Source organism: Lactuca sativa, chromosome 3 (genome assembly GCF_002870075.4).
Source record: "Lactuca sativa cultivar Salinas chromosome 3, Lsat_Salinas_v11, whole genome shotgun sequence".
Lineage (NCBI taxonomy): Eukaryota > Viridiplantae > Streptophyta > Magnoliopsida > Asterales > Asteraceae > Lactuca > Lactuca sativa.
In genome coordinates this window covers 165,372,468-165,385,206 of record NC_056625.2, presented here as the reverse complement: position 1 = coordinate 165,385,206, position 12,739 = coordinate 165,372,468, and positions in this window count along the sequence as shown.

The following is a 12,739-nucleotide window of genomic DNA, read 5'->3' as shown; positions in this document are numbered from 1 at the left end:
TGGACTCGGCGAGTCGACGCTGTTCAGCAGAAACCCTAACCGTTCAGTTTTGGATCGTATTTAATACTCTTATAGGCCGTCATTGTCTGTCTTTAGTCGATTGAGAGGAACCCTAAACGGCTGTGGGCATCTAGAGCAAGATTGGAGGATATTAGGGCTTGAAGGAAATTGTGGGGCAAGGAAGAGAAGGGTTTAGACTAAAGGAGCAGCAAGGGATTCGAGTTCTGCGGTTTTGAGACACAGAGAGGACATATTCCAGGTAATATTTCGGATTCCCTTCTGTTGTTTGATGTGTTTATGAATTTAGGGTTTATAGAACCCATTTGGTGATTAAATGAATTAGTGCCTCGTTACCCAACGACTATAATCTTGTAGTAGGACCTTTAGAGGTCCAGAAGGTCCCATGCATGTGTATTTCGGGACGAGACCTATCTCAGGAAGCAGTTTGATCGACTGCATGGCGTGGACTCGCCGAGTCCGATGAACAGACTCGGCGAGTAGCTTGAAGATTCACTGGGACTCGCCGAGTTGTTCTTCAGACTCGGCGAGTGGAGTCGGGGTGGCCCCGCGATTCTTCCAGGAGTAACTCGTCGGGTCGAGGAGGGTACTCGACGAGTAGATAAGGAATCTCAGAAGGTTGGAGGACGTCTAGACTCGCCGAGTCGCCAAGGTACTCGCCGAGTCCGGTCGAGTTGACCGTTGACCGTTGACCAGAGTTGACCTAAGTCTGACTTCTTAGGGATAGTCACACTTAGAAGATATGAGTGCTAATGAGATATGTGATGTTATAGGAGGGTTGTAGCTCGTTGGATTGTGCACGAGTGATTTCAGGAGTTGCTAGCTTTCAGCATTTACGAGGTGAGTCTTCTCACTATACTGTACCCGGAAGGGTTGACTGTGTGACCGGAAGGTCGGATATGATATGTGATATGTATGCTATATGTGGTAAGTTAATTGTTATATGTGCTATGTATGTTATGGGCCGGAAGGCGATTATATTATGGGCCGGAAGGCAATATGTTATGGGCCGGAAGGCGATATGATTGTGTGATGGACCGGAAGGTCGGCGTGGGTAAGGCCGGAAGGTTTACCCAGCAGGGACGGAAGTCCCCTGAGACACATGGACCGGAAGGTCGGGCCTGGAAAGGCGTATGTGCGTAAGTTGTATATTGGGGAACTCACTAAGCATTTATGCTTACAGTTGTTGTGCATGTATTTCAGGTACCAGCGAGGACCGTGGGAAGGCGCCGGCATGATCGATACACACTGAAGATTGTCTTTATGATCTTGGGATTTTGAATATATGTATTTGACAGAATACTTGAACTATTTATGCCTTGTTTTAAATGGAATTAATTATGTTTTAAAAATGAAAAATTTGTTTGAAAAATTTGAGTTGTTACAATTGGTATCAGAGCCTTGGTTTGAGAGATTCGGGTGCACCTTCGGGGGTAACTGAACTCAAACCGAGGATTTGAGGAAACTTTTCAAATAAAGGCATAAACGTTTGTAAATGGTTTTGTGGTGAGCAAGAAAGAAGCAGTGTGTACGATCAGTCAGCGCCCGAACGGTAAAGATCCCCAAAATACCTTACAATATTATATGATGTGAATTGTTATGCATGCTAGAAGACTAGGTATTCATGATAGGACTAGAGTGGCCTGATTTGTGATGCCTTAGTCTAGGGAAGTTTGCTTATATGAGATGCCTTGCTAGTATGCGGGTAGATAGTGCATATCAGAAGTAGAGTACTCACTATCCGAAGTTTGGGGAGGAGGACTTGGGATGAACACTGATGCGGTGTGGTCGGTAGTATTGGGCCCGTACTACCGAGGACACCGGGTCAGTGGGAAACCCAAGTAAGAATCCCTGGATATCGGGGACGGGGTAGGTGTTGGATAAGGTGTCTAAGTCCATAACTATTTCTGGTATGTACTTGACCCGACCCGGCATGGTCCATTTGGGTTGCATGGCACCATGCAATTGGATAAACTAAATGAGAGAAATAACGCTTGGAGATTATTAATATATTATAAGTTCTAATATATTAATAATATTATTTGATTAGTTTGATCAAGAATTAATTTAGAATTAATTAAGTGATCAAAAGATAACTAATTAAATATATGGGTTGACTAAGTAAATCATCCATATCTTGTATAGTGGGCTAAAAGGCTCCATGGATCATCAAGTTGGGTTCCACTCATAGGATGCTCCATGGATGCTCCATGGGAGTTACAAACCCATGGGTCATGGAAATGAAGAGTCATGACACATTAGGGTTTAACCCTAGATGTGTCAACACTATATAAGAAATATAATCTCCACCAAAATCGGTTGACACAAAGAAATAGAGGGCTTGGCCGATTTGAAGAAGTGAGTATACTCTCATAAGTTCTTCCAAGAGCATTTGGTGTTGTGTGAAGCATTTGAGGCATCACCACTTGAGGTGCTAGGCTCACAAGGTTTCAAGGAACACAAGCAACAACAAGGTAAGTTATTCTATCTATACTTTATGTTGAAATTGTTCCCCATGTATGCTAGATAGGATATAACCTTGGAATTCAACTTTGCATGTCAAATTAGACAAACATAGATCCAAGGTTATTAGGGTTGCATGTACACTTAGGAAGTGTTAGAATGCTCAAAACCCATCAGTGGTATCAGAGCCTAGGCTTGTTTGTTTGTTATTTGTGCTTAAAGTTGAAGAAAGTCGAAATTTATGCTGTCTGACTGATGGACTCGGCGAGTCCATGGGGAGGACTCGTCGAGTCCATGTGTATCTTCAACCAACTCGGCGAGTCATGTTCATGCACTCGGCGAGTAGGGTCGACAGAGTGCAGAATTTCGACTTGAGTTGCTGGAAATGGATTAGAATCATTACCCTAAAATGTTTTGGTACTTGAAAACTTGTTTTAGAGGGTGTAATGTCTTTTCTAACTCATTTACAACAACTAGTTATCAAAATTACAAAGATTAAATGTGATTTTGATTCTTGAAAGTGTTCATATTCATATTCTTGTTCTTATGATGTTTAGATGATCATAGAAATTATTTGTAACCTATGTGGTAGATTAATTCATGATCATAATGTGTTTTAATGGAGTCCATAACTTGTCCTCAAGTTATGGAAAACCAAAAGTCTCTTGGATTAAAAACCATTAAAAGAACACAAGAGTTAGGAAAAATGAAAAGCCCTCATTTTATTACTCTATTAAACTCATAAGTTACAAGAAATGAAAAGTTTTGAAAGTTTACAAAACTTGCCCTCAAGTTTTGGAACAAGTAAAGTTAAGTTAAAACTTTAGTTCCAACCCCTAGAATTTTAAAAGTTAAAATTCAACCCTTATACTTATATTATTATGATTTAATAATTATATATATATGTATAAGAACAAAGTCGTCTTACCGCTAGTACGCCTCATTCACGAAGCCGGTCTATAAGGTGGGTATAAGGTTGTTGCCTATAAAATGGTGACTTAATGGGTGTCTATTCTCACCCACCGCTTGCTTGACTGGTGGAGGGTCGTTAGCCGAACGGGTAAGACAAGGACTTATAAATTCTCATTCAAAGTACGATGAATATATAAAGTAACTAAATGTTTATTAAATTCCCAATCTTAGTTACTTTAGGAAAAATGTGAATAAGGTGCTAATCCATGAAATTACACTTTACACTTTGTCTGAGTCGTTGGTGGAGCGTGTGTGGTTAACCGGCACACTAACTTGGACTTAACAAGGTAGGTAAAGGGTGGCTTAAAAGTTTATTATAGTATCGGTGGAGCGTGTGTGGTTTACCGGCACATCGATTGAGTGATAAACTTTAAGGGTACCAAGTGATTTGCATGGTTACTTCACACCTCGTTTTGTGATCCTCGGCATCCCAGTCACAAAACCTGGAGGGCACTCCCGAGATCGAAACATGCCTTTGAAAAGTTCATTGGATCTCAAAAGAATCTAGGAATTTCTAAAACCAATAAAAACTAAATATTTATTATTTCGGTTTTCGTGGTGGAAATTGGTGAATCGTCATTCACCTACCTTTCAAATATAGTATAGCTTAGATTACGGCATACCTCTTCTAAGTTATATTATATTGTGATTGGGTCCTAGCCTTAATATTACATTTGGGTGTTTTATTAAGGACTCTCTTAAATCTAAACTAAACTTGTTCTTCTTTTCAGATGTCTTCATCTAATGCTTCTGGCTCAAATCCTAATGGCTCCTTTACTCTTATGAGTCTATGTGGGAAAGTCACCTTTGATGGATCCAACTTCAATAAGTGGATCAGAAACATCAGGATGATTACTCGCTACGAGGACAAAGAATATGTCCTTGACAAGGAGCTTAAGGAAATTGACGAGTCCACTGCAACTCCCCAGGAGATCGCTGAATTTCGGGCACATGAAAGGGATGCTACGAAAGTGGCTTGCATCATGATGGCCACGATGACAGCGGAACTCCAAAAGTCTTATGAGGATTTCTACCCTTATGAAATGCACCAAGACTTGATGGAAAGATACCATCAAAGTGCACAACAAGAGAGGTACGAAGTCATCTGCTCCATGATAACAACCATGATGAAGGACGGAGAGTCCGTCACGAGCCACATGCAGAAAATGCAAAGGTATGTGGATCGGTTGCTGAAGCTCAATGTGAACTTCCCTGAGGAGCTTGCAATAGATATCATTTTGCACTCCTTACCATCGTGCTATGATCAATTCCGCATGACATATCACATGAACAAGGAAGAGGTCACCCTCAGCAAACTTCAGGGACTTCTCAAGACCGCAGAAACAGGTCTTAAGGGGAAGTCGGTTGCTATCACTCCTACTCCAGAAACAACTCCGGTCTTGGCAATCGGGCAGAGTCGAGGGAGGAAGAGAAAGAGATCTTCAAAGGGTACCAAGGCTCGGACCCTTGATGGCTCTTCTTCAAGTGGAACCAAGAAAGGTTTCATTACTCCTTCTTCTGACCCAAAAGAGGCTGAATGCTTCTATTGCCACGAAAAAGCTCATTGGAAGCGGAACTGCCCAAAGTACCAGCAAGATGTAAAGGATGGGAAAGTCAAACCCAACCATGCAGGTATTTACACTATCATTTCTAATAACTCACCCCATTCGAAATCTTGGGTCCTTGATACAGGTTGCGGAATTCATATTTGCTGTGACTTGCAGGGACTAGGAAGAAGTGAGAATGTGGAGCAAGGAAGAATAAACTTAATCATGGGGAATAGGAAAGTTACACCTGTCACCAAGATTGGAGTTTATACTTTATCGCTAAGTAGTGGGTTAAATTTAGATTTGAATAAGTGTTGTTATTCGCCAGAAATGGCAAGAAATATTATTTCCTTTCATGCATTGTACAAACAAGGTTTCACCTTTTCGTTTGATAATGAAGATGGTTCGATTAATGCTTTCTTTAATAATGTACCTTATTTTAAAGCATTACCTTGTGATGGTGTGTATGAAGCTGTATCTATTATAGATAACTTAGGAAATAATGTTTTGTGTATTGATTCTAATAATAATAACTTGGATAAAGCATCGTTATGGCATTGTCGTCTTGGACATATAAGCAAGAAACGCATAGGCCAACTCCAAAAGGATGGAGTCTTGGAGTCGTTTGACCTAAAGTCAAATGATAGTTGCGAATCATGCTTACTTGGAAAAATGACAAAGTCACCCTTCACAGGCTCATGTGAAAGGGGTGAAGGTTTGTTGGACCTTATACACACGGATGTGTGTGGACCATTCAAACATGCCACAAGAGATGCTAATCGTTATTATTTGACTTTTACCGATGATTACAGTAGATATGGATATGTCTACTTAATCAAGCATAAGTCAGAGACTTTCGAGAAGTTTAAGGAATTTAAACAGGAAGTCGAGAATCAATTGGGCAGGAACATTAAGATGCTTCGATCCGATCGAGGTGGTGAGTATCTTAGTTCAGAGTTCCTCGACTATCTAAAGGAATGTGGGATTGTCTCACAATTGACACCTCCCAGGACACCGCAGTTGAATGGTGTAGCTGAGAGGCGTAATCGAACCTTGTTGGACATGGTTCGTTCCATGATAAGTCGAGCTTCCCTACCAATCTTATTCTGGGGGTATGCCTTAGAGACTGCCGCCCATATCCTCAATCTAGTTCCTACAAAGAAAGTTGCCAAAACTCCTCACGAGATGTGGACTGGTAAAGTACCTAAACTAGACCACATCAAGATTTGGGGCTGCGAGGCTTTCGTGAGATGCGAGACTCATGATAAGCTCGAACCCCGAAGCGAGAGGTGTATTTTCATCGGCTACCCACAGCAATCCTTTGGTTACCTCTTCTACAGACCCAGTGACAATGTGGTCTTTGTAGCAAGAAGAGGAGTCTTTCAAGAAAGAGAGTTTATAAGCCAAGGAGACAGTGGGAGGCAAGTTGATCTTGAAGAAATTCAAGAGTCAAGTGGTGAAGGAACTTCAAACTCTAGCCCTCAACTTGAGGAGGAAACTCCTGTTGAGCCAATTGACGAATCTGTACCTCTGAGGCGTTCCACGAGAGTTAGGAGTGCACCTGAGCATTACTATGGATTCCATATTACTGCAGAAGGTGAGACACTTATTAGTGATGAGACACTAGTAAGTCAAGATGACCCTAACAGCTACGAGGAAGCCATGGCAGGCCCCGAGTCTGCTAAATGGAAAGAGGCTATGGATAGCGAGATACAATCCATGTATGACAATCAAGTTTGGAACTTGGTTGAGAATGTACCAGGTCGAAAGACTGTAGGGTGCAAATGGGTCTTCAAGAAGAAGACCGACATGGATGGTAAAGTACACACTTATAAGGCTAGACTGGTTGCAAAGGGCTTCTCTCAAATTCCTGGAGTGGACTATGATGAGACCTTTTCTCCAGTAGCCAAGATTAAGTCTATTCGGGTTCTGTTAGCCATAGCCGCATTTCATGACTATGAAATTTGGCAAATGGATGTCAAAACCGCTTTCCTTAATGGAAAGCTGGCTGAAGATGTTTACATGAGTCAGCCAGAGGGTTTTGTCAGTAACGAGTACCCTAATAGAGTGTGTAAGCTTGAGAAATCCATTTATGGATTAAAGCAAGCACCTCGCAGATGGAATCTTTGCTTTGATGAAAAGGTCAAGGAATTTGGCTTTTCTAGGAGTGAAGATGAATCTTGTGTATATGTCAAGGCTAGTGGGAGTATAGTTAGCTTTTTGGTATTGTATGTGGATGACATACTACTCATAGGAAACGACATTCCAACCTTGCAGGAAGTAAAGTCCTGGCTTGGAAAGTGTTTCGCTATGAAGGACCTTGGTGAAGCTGCCTATATTTTGGGGATAAGAATCTTGAGAGATCGGAGTAAAAGACTAATTGGACTTAGTCAAAGTACCTACTTGGAGAAGATTCTGAAGAGATTCAGAATGCAAAACTCCAAGAAAGGAGAGTTGCCCATCCAGAGTAGTGCCAAGCTGAGTAAGACACAAAGCCCTAGCACTGAGGCTGAGATAGCAGAAATGAGTCGATTACCTTATGCTTCGGCTGTAGGTTCGATCATGTATGCTATGACGTGTACTCGACCTGATGTAGCCTTTGCCTTAAGCATGGTTAGCAGGTTTCAGGGGAACCCTGGCAAGGCACACTGGATTGCGGTAAAGAATATTCTCAAGTACCTACGAAGGACTAAGGACTGGGTCCTTACCCTCGGTGGGAGTGATGACTTGAGGGTTGTAGGGTATAGTGATGCTAGCTTCCAGACTGATAGGGATAACTTCCGCTCTCAGTCGGGCTGGGTCTTTACCCTAAATGGAGGAGCAATTTCTTGGAAGAGTTCCAAGCAAGAGACAGTGGCAGATTCTACTTGTGAATCAGAGTATATTGCAGCTAGCGAAGCGGCAAAGGAGGCATTATGGCTGAGGAACTTCATTGGAGACCTTGGAGTTGTACCAGCTATTAAAGAGCCGATGGAAATTTTCTGTGATAGTGAAAGTGCTGTTGCCTTAGCCAAGGAACCAAGGGATCACGGGAGATCCCGACACATCGACAGAAAATACCATTTCATCAGACATCGGATCGAAGAAGGACTCCTCGTGGCAAAGAGGGTATCATCGGATGAGAACCCGGCAGATCCCCTCACGAAGGGACTGACTCGGGTTAAGCATCACCAGCATGCTCGGAGCATAGGGCTGAAGGATGATATTAGATTTAGTAGTTAGATAATCTTGAAATTTGTAAAGTGTAATTGACATTTGATGATGAATAAAAGTGTTTTATTTATGAGTAAAGTGTTGCTATCTCTTGTCGATCGTTTACTATATTTCTTTTGCATGTTTTGACTTCCAGAATAATTTTGTTTGGTTTAACATATTATTCAAACCTCCACAGTCGGTCATATGTCGGAAGTAGGTATGAATCAAGACTGTCATGTTTGGTTGTAGAGGTCTGGGACAAGGCTACAACAATCATGAGTGCTCATAAGTTCTGAGCATTGGACTCAACCCACGCTCACTGGAATCACTTCATGGAATTCTATCTCGAGTGATCGTGAGACGGTAATATCATATAAGTCTTTAAACCTAGAGATATGATTTGTTACTTACGAGTTGGTTATGCATTGATTGTACGAAAAACGCATTGGTAACTCGATGTTATAAAACGTGCTCTCATGTGTAATTCAATGAGTAGTAGAACAAACATATGAGTCGAAGTTTATCTGTTCCTTCTTGGATCAGAAGATGATATCTGGGCCCCTCGATGATTTTGTTTTGACCTATGTACCGGGCCCGGTCAGAACTAGATTGATGTGTTCAATAAAGTTCTTTGTCAAACAAATCGGAAATCGGGAAACAAATGTTGGACAATAAGTAAGACATTGTTCCATGTATTTGTCCGACTGATATCTAGAACAGAGGATTATATGATCACTTATCTTAAATGGCGTACCATCATTTTCTCAAGTTTCGAGAAACCTTGTAAAGAGCTACGATTGCCGATCGGTTCCTGAAGTCATACTTGCAGTAATAGTTACTAGACTTATCCAAGTGGGAGACTGTTGGATAAGGTGTCTAAGTCCATAACTATTTCTGGTATGTACTTGACCCGACCCGGCATGGTCCATTTGGGTTGCATGGCACCATGCAATTGGATAAACTAAATGAGAGAAATAACGCTTGGAGATTATTAATATATTATAAGTTCTAATATATTAATAAAATTATTTGATTAGTTTGATCAAGAATTAATTTAGAATTAATTAAGTGATCAAAAGATAACTAATTAAATATATGGGTTGATTAAGTAAATCATCCATATCTTGTATAGTGGGCTAAAAGGCTCCATGGATCATCAAGTTGGGTTCCACTCATAGGATGCTCCATGGATGCTCCATGGGAGTTACAAACCCATGGGTCATGGAAATGAAGAGTCATGACACATTAGGGTTTAACCCTAGATGTGTCAACACTATATAAGAAAGATAATCTCCACCAAAATCGGTTGACACAAAGAAATAGAGGGCTTGGCCGATTTGAAGAAGTGAGTATACTCTCATAAGTTCTTCCAAGAGCATTTGGTGTTGTGTGAAGCATTTGAGGCATCACCACTTGAGGTGCTAGGCTCACAAGGTTTCAAGGAACACAAGCAACAACAAGGTAAGTTATTCTATCTATACTTTATGTTGAAATTGTTCCCCATGTATGCTAGATAGGATATAACCTTGGAATTCAACTTTGCATGTCAAATTAGACAAACATAGATCCAAGGTTATTAGGGTTGCATGTACACTTAGGAAGTGTTAGAATGCTCAAAACCCATCAGTAGGGTCGCGTTATCGAGTGCAATTACACTTGATGGAGTCTCTGATAGTTTTATGTTGTATTTCAGAGACATCATGGTTAGACCACGCCACGGAGCGAGTACGAGCGGTGTGAGTGACGAGGATATTCGTCAGATGATTCACGAGGAGGTGGCGGCGGCGATCCGGGCTGAAATCCCGGAGATGTTTGGGTCTATTAAGACCACCCTGATGGAGACATTTGATGAGTGGTACGCCGCGTTGACTGAGGCTGCAACCGCTGCAGCTACCGCAGCCGTGGCCGCTGCTAGGCCACAGGGAGGTGACTCGTTGCTGTTCCGAGAGTTCAGCAACACGAAGCCACCGGAGTTCGATGGGACGCAGGATCCGATTGCTGCGATGAGGTGGATCGCGGATATAGAGGGGTGCTTCTATACTTGTTCATGCCCGGAGCACCTGAGAGTACGGTTCGCTTTGAACCAGCTCCGCCTGGGAGCGAAGGACTGGTGGAAGTTCGTGACAGCGAATTTCACTTTGGCAGAGACTACAGCGGTGACATGGGAGGGGTTTACTGCCATGTTCAGGGATGAGTACGTTCCCCCAGTGGAGAGGGAACGATTGGTGCAGGAGTTCTTAACCCTCAAGCAGGGTACCGATTCTGTTGCGGTGATTACACGGAAGTTTCATGAGAGGGCGATGTTTTGCCCTGAGCTGGTGTCCTCAGAGCAGGCTCGGATGAGCCGGTACTTGGGAGTGTTGAGGAGGGATATCCGGGAGTTTGTATCGAACTCCACCTACCATACTTTTGCTGAGCTTCAGGCGAATGCCAGGAAGCGCGAGATCGAGTTGGAGACCCAGGCTCGGGAGGAGGCTGAGTCTCAGCGGGTGGACCGGCGACCGACTCAGTTCCAGCCGGCAGCCAAGCGGACCAAGTCCGCTGATTCGAGGACAGGAGGTTCGAAGGGTCGCACTTGCGGGAAGTGCGGCAAGAGTCATGATGGAGTATGTCGATCTGGTGCTTGCTACAAGTGTGGCAAGGAGGGGCACATTGCTAGGGAGTGTCCCAAGGGGTTTACGGTTTGCTTTCATTGCAACCAGACTGGCCATAGGAAGGCCGAGTGCCCTCAGCTTCTTCAGGGATCTGCACCTGCTGCCGGAGTTACTGCGACTCGACCGGTGAAGGCCGAGGCCCCGAGGGCTCGGGGAAGAGCCTTTCAGCTGACTGCGGAGGAGGTCCGCGCTGCGCCCGATGTTGTGGCAGGTATGTTGTAATTCATGTAATTATTTTAATGTCGATATGTTATGCTTATGTTATTATGCGCGTAGGTACTTTCCTTGTGAACTCTGTGCCTGCCTTAGTGTTATTTGACTCGGGTGCGAGTAGGTCCTTTGTGTCCTTAGCCTTTAGTCAGCATATCGGCGTTAGTGGTGAGTCGTTGAGTCGACCTTTGAGAGTTTCTATAGCTGACGAGAAGGTGATTTGTGCTACGGAGGTTCTTCGGGGATGTGTACTAGAGATTTTCGGGGTTGGATTCCCGATTGATCTGATTCCTATCGCGATGGGGGATGTCTGTGTCATCGTGGGCATGGACTGGCTGAGCCGATTCGGCGCTGTCATCGACTGTGAGCGTCAGTTGGTGACTATACGAGACCCTAAAGGGGGAGTTCTTTCGGTGTACGGTGAGGGTACCCGTTCAGGATCAGCTTTTTGTTCGGCCGCAAGGGCGAGGCAGTGTCTACGGCAGGGCTGTAAGGGTTTTGTGGCGTATGTGATGGATACGCGGGAGGTTTCCGAGAAACCGAAGTCAGTTGAGGAAGTTCCGGTGGTGTGCGAGTTTTCAGATGTTTTTCCCGAGGAGTTGCCGGGAGTACCTCCTGTGAGGCAAGTAGAGTTTGGTATCGATCTGGTTCCGGGGGCCGCGCCTATTGCCAAAGTGCCCTATCGTCTTGCACCTCCAGAGATGCAAGAATTGTCCTCGCAACTCCAGGAGTTGCTGGGGAAGGGATTCATTCGGCCGAGCAGCTCGCCATGGGGAGCACCCATTCTGTTCGTCAAGAAGAAGGATGGTTCACACCGGATGTGCATTGATTACCGGGAGTTGAACAAGCTAACGGTCAAGAACCGTTACCCGTTGCCGAGGATCGATGATTTATTCGATCAGTTGCAGGGAGCATCTTGGTTTTCCAAGATCGATCTGAGGTCAGGATACCATCAGGTGAGGGTACGGAATGAGGACGTCCAGAAGACAGCGTTTAGGACGCGATATGGGCATTATGAGTTTGTGGTGATGCCTTTTGGACTCACCAATGCCCCGGCTGTGTTCATGGATCTCATGAACAGGGTATGCAGGCCGATGTTGGATCGGTCAGTGATCGTATTTATCGACGACATTCTGGTGTATTCGAGATCTAGAGAGCAGCATGAGGAGCATTTGAGGGAGGTCCTGGAGGTATTGAGGTCGGAGAAGCTTTATGCAAAGTTCTCCAAATGTGACTTCTGGTTGCGGGAGGTCCAGTTTCTAGGACATGTGGTTAATCAGAAAGGGATATTGGTCGATCCGACCAAGGTTGAGGCGGTGATGAGTTGGGAGGTGCCGAAGTCACCCTCTGAGATCAGAAGTTTCCTTGGGTTGGCAGGGTATTATCGGAGGTTTATCAAAGATTTCTCCAAGATCGCAGTGCCACTCACCAGATTGACCCGGAAGGGTGTTACATTCTCATGGGGGCCCGAGCAGCAGACCTCCTTTGAGACACTTCGCCAGAGATTGTGCGAAGCCCCGGTATTAGCTCTCCCAGAAGGGATGGAAGATTTCGTGGTATATTGCGACGCATCGATTTCGGGATTGGGTGCAGTGTTGATGCAGAGGGGTCATGTGATAGCTTATGCGTCGAGGCAGCTGAAGCCTCATGAGGCGAGATATCCCACGCATGATTTAGAGT